Here is a 9,430-nt window from a genome sequence, read left to right as displayed (position 1 = left end):
TGTGAACGCTGTCAAAAGCTAGGAAGCATTTCAAGGAGAAACATGATGCCATTGAACCCCATTTTGATTGTGGAGATTTTTGATGTTTGGGGGATAGACTTCATGGGTCCATTTCCCATGTCTGACAGCAAGTTGTACATCCTAGTCGCAGTTGATTACGTTTCTAAGTGGGTAGAAGCCATAGCAACCAGAACAAATGACCACAAGGTGGTACTTTCATTTCTAAAGGAGAACATATTTTCACGTTTTGGTACCCCTAGAGCTATCATCAGTGACGGCGGTTCACATTTTCGTAACAAGTACTTTGAGTCTTTAGTACGCAAGTATGGCATAACTCACAAGGTTGCTACTCCGTACCACCCTCAGACTAGTGGACAAGTGGAAGTGTCTAATAGGGAAATTAAGCACATTCTGGAGAAGACGGTCAACCCGTCCAGGAAAGATTGGTCATTGAGATTGAATGATGCTTTGTGGGCCTATAGAACAGCTTATAAGACACCAATTGGCATGTCCCCCTATCGTCTAGTGTATGGAAAGCCGTGCCATCTACCTGTGGAATTAGAACATCGTGCCTACTGGGCAATCAAAGAGCTGAACTTCTCTCTGGACGAAGCTGGAATTCAACGGAAACTTCAACTCAACGAGTTGGATGAATTGAGAAATGAGGCTTATGACAGTGCCAAGCTGTACAAGCAAAAGATGAAGATATTTCATGACAAGCGTATTCTACGCAAATCCTTCACTCCTGGTCAGAAAGTCTTGCTGTATGACTCCCGATTACATCTTTTTCCAGGAAAACTGCGTTCCAGATGGAAGGGTCCGTACCTAGTACGCACAGTTTTTCCTCATGGAGCTGTAGAGCTGGAGGATGTCTCCAACAAGAACGTTTTCAAAGTCAACGGGCAGAGATTAAAGCCATTCCTTGAGCCATTTCCACCCGACATTGAAACAACCAACCTGGAGGACCCAGTCTATGTGGACTAAACTGGTCCACTCTTTCCCTAAATAACCAAAAAAGTTTTCCAAATCTTTCCCTAAAAACCAAAATTTTTCGTTTTCCCATCAAAACCAAATGTTCCCAACAAAACCAAATTTTCCAAAAAGTCCAATCCCATTAAAAACCAAATTTTCTTGTAGATAATGTGTTAGTTAAATTTCCTTTTGTATATATTTGTGCTCATCCATTGTGACTACTAATATGATGGATTTTTGCCTTGAAATAACGGAGTTTTAATCGAGCTACCACCGTACAATCGGGTATTCTCTCTCCTTTTACTCTACTCAGCATGTTCCTCTTCATATATTGTTTTTAATTCTTTCCATGTTTTGAAACATTGAGGACAATGTTTAGTTTAGGTTTGGGGGTATAGAGTAGATACCATGATAATATGCTATAATTGAAAACGAACTCCTTCTTTTTTTTTTGAAAAAATTGAAAAATTCCAAAAAAAATTAAAAAATTGAAAAAAAATCATAAAAATGGAGCTCATTTACCTTGAAATGCTGACTCTTGTGCAAATTGTATTTTTATTAGGAGTCTTAGTCTAGATATTTAGGCACCCTGATTCTAGCACAATTCACATCGTGATAAGAAATTTGCACGCGCACGATCTACCAATACATGTATGGCCTCGATCTTCAAGGTGTTGGATAGGAAGTTACGATTGCCAATCACTTTAGAATACTGAACGAAACTGGACTAGCTTGTTCTTTGGTTGGTTGGGATAGAAGGTGGAGGTTACATTAAGAAAGACAACCATCGAATTTAACTGGGTGCATCAAAAAGGGCTACCTCTTGCAAAGTGTCATGTAATCTTTTGTTTCTTTTGTTATGTATCAAAAGTGTTTCATGTGAAAAAAAAAAAAAAAAAACGATGTATTATTCAGAAAAAAAAAAAATATCAGAAAATACCAAAAAAAAAAATCAAGTATTTATCAATTCCATCATCTCTTGTTCCAAAAATAAAAAGAATAGTCAATGTAAATAAGAGTCATGTAAATAGTCATCTTTGTTGTTTCGTTGTAATAAGCAAGGAGGGTGTATGCCATTGATGTACAACGCGAGAAATTGTGAAATACCTCCAACTCATTCACAATTCTCGTAAAGTCCGGACAGCTAGCTAGATTTCGACCTCAGTTCTTAGCCTGAGAAACTATCTCTTGGTGATTAGTAGTCATAACTTCAGATCTTTCTTTACACATGTGTAGATACACTTTACACTCTTATCACATGTCTTTTTTGTTATCAGTGCTAGGATTGTGCCTTCGATAGCTAGATTGACATCTCCATTTTGCTGTGAGCTTAAACTGTTTTGCACATGTCACATTTGATGGAATCTGAGCTTATATTTTGACCTAGAACTTTGTAGGTACGTTCTAAGCAAACCTTCACGAGACTTCAACTCGTCCACTAGGGACACTTAGTGGTTTAAAAGGCTTAGTGCATACGCTAAATGCATTCGAGAGACCAGCGACAGTGGTATAGTTAGGATTTCCTTAGTTTTGTTTTACTTGAGGACAAGTAAAATTCAGGTTTGGGGGTATTTGATGAGTGCCAAATATTGTATATATTTATCCTTTTTGTTGGGCATTTAACTCATCTTTTGTGCATAATTCTACATTTTATCCCATATTCTGTATTTTCATTGTTTTCAAGAATAAATATTTTTATTAATTTTGCATTTTTAGGTAATAAATAAAGTTCGGATGAGTCGCGGAGCGAAAAGAGCAGAAAAGTAGTGAAAAGCCGGGAGAAATTACGCAAGGAAGCCGCGAAGAATGGTGCGCACAACCTCATTTTCTACACACAAAAACGCCTCCGTTCTCAGCCATCAGATCAGTTCTCAGAAGCATCCGACGGTCGCTCCTTCGTAGAGCATCAAAATCTGAAGTCTCTGCCAAGCACCACAGCGCTGAAATTCCAAGCCTTCAGATTAGATGGTAGTTGAATCCAACGGTCGCTCCCTTGCTGTTCATCAACGTTTGATATCTCCGCCTTACACTACAACACCTAACCCCATCTAGAACCGTTAACTTCGTTGTATCAAAAAATCTGACGGTCTCTACCAACCTCATCAGGAGGAACCATCCGATCCACCTACCAGCTTCACATCCCACGGCCCATCTCACGAAACATCATCTCTTGATGGACCCGCCTCACACCCTAGCGACCGAGCACCTACACCCCAAACAAACAGACCCTTCTCCCATTCTATCGAACCCATCTCCTCCACCTTACCCTGCTGCAAAACCACCTCTCCCTGCAACTGTCGCCACCACCTTCTCCCTGCCACAGCCACCCTAGTTCCGCCACCATCATCACCCTATCGCCCAACAACCAAAACCCATATCCCCCCTAGCCCTCTAGTTCCCTATTTTCTCACTTTTTCACGCTTCTTTGTCTGAAACCCTAGGCGTGAAAAACTGATGAATTAGGTAACCTAGAGTTGCAATTGGCGCATGAGAAGAGGTCAGGGAGCAATTACAAGGCATGGGTCGACGATTTCAAGGATCAATTTCAAAAAAATTAGGTAACCCTAATTCAACTGATTTTTGGGGAAGAACCCTAATTTTGTAGTTTTGGGAATTTGGGTCTGTGGGTATAAATATGTATTGTTGGGTTGTAACTGTGGACATCTCTGGGCTAGCCAGTGAACACATGTTTTAGTTTTCATTTTACTTCATATATCAGTTACATTTTCAGTTCATGTGGAATATTTGTGATGCATAAAAATTGATTGTGAAGTATACTGTTATAATGTGGAGCATGTGTATATGTGTTAATATCATGATTATAACCATGTCCATGTTCTAATTCTTTTGCTAGGGCTTAGAGGAATCTCTTGATCATATGCTAGGATAGTAAATGTATATGTATTGTCTTGGAATGATTTAACTGCCTTAGGATTAATGAAATGCCACTTGAGTTACTTCACTTGTGATCAGCTGTGCTGTTAGAAGACAGCTGATGCTAGGAGTGCAGCTAGGTCAGTTGTAAGAATTTAATCCATTAGAGAGATTTCCTTAAGCTCAGTTAGCTAGTTGAGCTAAATACTTGTGATCAGTTGTGCTGTTGAAAGACAGCTGATGCTAGGGGTCATTTAGCTAGGTTAGTTACTCTTTTCTTCATTGTAATCTTTCATGAAAGAACATGACATACATTGCATCACAATTTCCTTAGCCTAGGGTCAAGTAGTGGAATCAAAAGCCTTAGTACCCTCCCTTGAACTCAGATAACCTTAGAAACTCCCCAAAGAGAACTTCAGCAAATCCTCCAAGTCCCTGTGGACAAACCCTTTCTTACTCCACCTATCTACAACAACTCTGTATACTTGCAGGCTAGTTTGTAGGTTCTTTTCCCCTTACACCAGGGCCCACTAGAATCCCGGCCGAGCGGATCCCATCTAATACATCCGCAATGCTTCGAACGATTAGCCCAAACATGGGTGATCGCACTGTCGAAGAAGAGAGCTCAAACGAGTTAGACCGGCCAAAATGGTCTCAGAAACATCAAAAACGTCCAACTTCGCTAGCCTAGTTGGACGGCTTGGATTTTCCCACAAGCGATTAAGGAAGTTCTGGCATGTTCGTTGGCGGCCTAACTTCCCCTTTGGTCGATCGACCTGCCCGTGACAAGCCTATACGGCGTTAAATCGTTTGCCCGAACTAGGACAAACACACTATTTCAAAACCTTAATTTTGGGTTGCGGCAATATATTAGTGTCGCAATCCATCATATCCGTCCAACTTTGCCAACCTAGTTGGACGACTTAGATCGCGTTCCAAACAATCAAGGAGGTGCCAATGAGTTCACTATTGGCCCAATATTATCCCCGACCAATCGACTTTCTCATGGGAAGTCAATGGCACACCAAATCTTTCGATTGAACTAGGGTGGACACGGCTGCTTTGAAACCCTAATTGGTGTTTGCGGCAACATCTTGCTGCCGCAAATCGATCACGATCATCCATCTTCGCCAGCCGAATCGAGTGACTTAGATCTAATTTTAGATGGCCAAGAGGTGTTATCAACATAAGTATCCAGAAACCATTTTTCTGATACAAGTCAAAAAACAGCCACACCTTTCATAATTCAACATTCTGATCTCAAACACCTTCTTCGCTTCCCTCCCTAAGATCAACCCTTCTCCTTCATCTTGTGACCGAATTGAATCTGGAACGGCCATTTCTTAGTTTAGGCCAGAGTCTTACAGATTGATCTCTATAACTCAAAAGTACTCATGTGCAGTACATTTGTTTAGGGTTTGAATTGGTTTTTCATCAACACGCCCAAATTTACCAAAATCCGCAGAGTCAGTTTTTACATCAAAATAGAAGGGAATACCTCTGAGAAGGAAGCTAGACTTCAAAACCTAAATTATGATTGGGAAAACCTTCGTATGGCTGATGAAGATACATTTGATGAGTTTAGTCACAAATTGTCTGAAATTGTTATGCATCTTTTGCGTTGGGTAACACTATTACTGAAAAGGACATTGTGATGAAAATTCTCAGATCTCTACCAGCTAGATACGATTCTAAGAAACATGCCATCGTTGAGGGAAATAACCTTGAAACACTTTCCAGGAATACTCTTGTTGGAAAGTTAAAGATTTTTGATCACGAACATTTATCCAAATATGGAAAGGATATTGCATTCAAAGCACAAAAGAACACAAGTCTACTTGATAAAAGTAAAAGTGTTGGCAACTTGGTGAATGATCATATTGATACTGAATCATCATATGAAGATCTTGACAACTCAGTTTCACTAATCTCAAGACAGTTTAGAGATCTTCTTTTGAAGAGAAGTAAATGTTTCACTACAGACAAACTTAGATCATCAGTCAAGCCTCACGATCTTGTTCCTCCTAAAAACAGGGATACTGTCAATATTGATGATGAGGATATGCCACAATACTTCAAGTGTAAAGGTTTTGGTCATTTTTCTAATGAGTGTCCAAATCGTAGAAAATACACTGGTAACAAAGGTCTTGCTGCAACTCTTGATGAAACATCTGATCACTATGATTCGACAGAGGATGAAAAATCAAGTGTGGCGCTCCTTAGAGAAAATATCAATTTTGATAATTGCAGCAATACGCACATCAACCTTGACATTTTCCCAGGAGATACATCATCGACCGCATTGGAGGATGAAATCAATTTTTCTTTGTCTAATGAAAACTCTACCTCTTATGTTTCAGGTACATCGTTGTGTCTAGCAGCTTGTTCAACCATGATGCATGAACTATCATCAAACCCTGACATGTCCTTACTGTACTATTAAAGGTCATGAACTCTCTAATTGCTTCAAGTACAAATATAAAGTAAGGTATGTCAACAAAATGCAACGAAGAGCTAGTCGGTTAGCAAACAAGCTCAAACTTGTTCTGAAATCAAATCCATCCAAGGTATGTAAATTTAAATCCTCTCCTAAGAAGTTGAGTTCTAAGGAAAAGATTAGATCACTACAGAAAAGAACTAGGTCTAAACGACCTATGAAGAAGGATGTTGATAATGTCGCGCAGGAACCTTCTGGTGGATAGATTACTATTCGCCCCAACACCGTCTAGCTGTGTTGAAAGTGCATCTTGCCTCATGTGCCCATATTTCGAAGAATTGTGCACAATTGGGCTATAAGGTCAGAAACTATTTTAGTTTGTGGCTTGAATATTATTACTTGAATTTCCATCTTTTCTATTCACTTTTCTTCTTCTTCTTCTATTCTTCAAGTAATGGTATTGAAAATATTTCACCGTATTTGTATAAAAAGGTTAAAGTCAACATTTCTATTCCTTTTAGGGTTATCTGTGTTGATTGTATGTGAACCCTACTTACTCTGTATATAGGTTCCGTAACTCTGCAGTCTTTTTCCTTTCTGAAACTCTTTTCATCAAAAGGTTGCTTGTGGAGCTATTTTATTTGTGATTCCTTTCACAAACTCATATTTCAAATTTATGGAGACTCCAAGCGTCATCTCTTCTGATGGAAAATATGTTAATATGATTGTCAAATCTTTAAACATGAAGGAAAAAGAGAAATTTCATTCTTCTACAACTTTGAAGACAAAAAGGAAGAATATGAAGAAACCAAGAACTAACAACTCAAATCTTCAAAAGTTTTTGGTTGTTTTTGAAGAATTAAAACAAACTAGGATGGAGGTTCAGCAGATGAAAGTCATTGTACTAAGATCTCTTGAAACTCAGAAGGCCCTGGTTCGGCAGCAGTCAAGAAGGTTTGTTGGAATTGACTCCTTTATTCATGAACCTTATGTTCAAATGTATGTTGACGATAAAGAATTTCTTAAGAATCTTAATGTCTAGGAAACTTCTTATGAGAATTTATTCTTGTGTTTAAAAAGGATAACTAGGGTTTGATATATGAATTATTGTGATTACACATAACTATTTCTAACGATTTTCATCTTGCAATATTTTTAGATTTATTTATGTAAATTCTAAGTTATTTGGAACATGATCTTGCAGTATTTAATCTTATTGGTTTTATATATTGCAAATGTCTTATGAGATATATATGTGATTACGTTCGTGAACTGTGCTTATCTCATATATGCTCAAAAAAGTCTATTATGTCTTTATGCAAATATTGATAAAATAAGGAAGGAACTTGTTGAGAAAATTCCGCGGTATTAATCTTTCCATGATCCACTATTAAGTGAAAGTACTGTATTTACTCCGTAAGATTTCTTATGTTGAGTGATTTCCGGCTAAATTAATCAATAAGATATTTTTTTGATTAATCTATTCGAGTTTAGTGGATACAAATCCATGTGATTTGTTAATTTTCCAAAGAAATCCTTATTTTCTCGTAAAAGTAAGGTCGCTTATGTTGTTCTCTTGGGAATGACATCAAACGGGGGAGATTTCTTAAGTTGAACTTGTGCTTAATTGCCATATATTTGTGGGGAGAGCGGTTATGGAATTCTGTAGGAGTTAACTTGTATCTTAATAAACTCCTTGGTGAATACATTAAGTTTCGACTATGTGAAATCATCGAACAAAGTTGACATGTTCTCTTTTAGTCATGAATTATCTTTTGAGAATTCATTATGATCCCATAGTTTTCTTACCTTTGCCAATTTATATTGACAAAAAGGGGGAGAATTATTTGCTAGTTCACACTACATACATATACTTTACAGATCATTATATAAGGGGGAGTGGTTTTCATTATAAGATGGAAGTATTGACTAAGGGGGAGTGATACATATCACCATAATATTATTTCAAAGTTATGATGCAATTGGACTTTGTATCTATATAATAATACTATGATATTGAATAAAAATATTTGAGAAATTTCGTTTTCATATTGATATGGCTACGGATCTTCAACAACAATGATGCTGAGTTGAACACGTTCAGAATCGATGGAGAACTTGAAGTAACGAAGAATTCAAGGAAGTTTAAGAGCCAAGGAAATCAAGCATGATGGATCAGAAGCTACAAAGTTTATTTATTTTGTAATCCATATGTATTGATAGTTTTGTCACTAAAATTGACAAAAGAGGAGATTATTATAGCAGCGCTCGGTCGAACTCGCAAGCGTTGCTATCTCAAGCTTGTTTGTCAAGTTTAGTTGATCAAACCTATATACTTAATTTCTAGTCTACTTATAGCTATGTCTCAGATTAGGATATTAGTGTGTAGTTGAGATTTAGACTTCACGACATTCACCAATTGAAGAAGAAGATATACTGAAGAGCTTGGAGGAACTTCATCAATAAAAGATATATAGAGACTAAAACTTATCTATCACTCAGAAGTCTATTTTATTCTATCTTCTAATGAGACTAAGTCGTATAGCTATATATACTTTTACATTATACACATTTGATATTTCGAGCCGAGTTTATCTCGTGTATATATTTCACGAAATACGTGTTGGAAGCTTTTAACTTTAGCTAAGTTCATCGTGTAATTGACGAGTTTAGCTGGAAACAATTTATTGGTTGGAAACTAAATATTAATTCAAAGATGATCATATGAAAATTATCTTGAACATCTTATATGATTTGTGTGAGACAATCATTTGATGTCAACTTGGGAAGTTTCGTATTGATCGATTAATCACTTGAAAAATACTTAAAGCTAGTGGTATGTGTAAGATTACCATTTTTGTCTCCCAAGGATGTTTCAATGATTAAATAAGAGCTTTAAAAAGACTACCATGTCTGGATATAATACAGGTTGTATACTTTGTATGCTAATTGTGCAAGTCTAGTTCAGGTCCGAAACTATTGTTTGCGAACTGGTTTACCTGTGAAAAGGTCTGGAATTGTTGTTCGCATACCCCGTTTCCGAACGGCTAGACAAGGCCAAGTCCAATACTGTTGTTCGCGTACCCTGTTTGCGAATGGATGGACAAAGCCAAAATCCGGAATTGTTGTTCGCGTACTCAGTTTGCA

This window comes from Papaver somniferum, chromosome 2 (genome assembly GCF_003573695.1).
Source record: "Papaver somniferum cultivar HN1 chromosome 2, ASM357369v1, whole genome shotgun sequence".
NCBI classification, from domain to species: domain Eukaryota; kingdom Viridiplantae; phylum Streptophyta; class Magnoliopsida; order Ranunculales; family Papaveraceae; genus Papaver; species Papaver somniferum.
Note: the sequence above shows the minus strand (reverse complement) of the source record.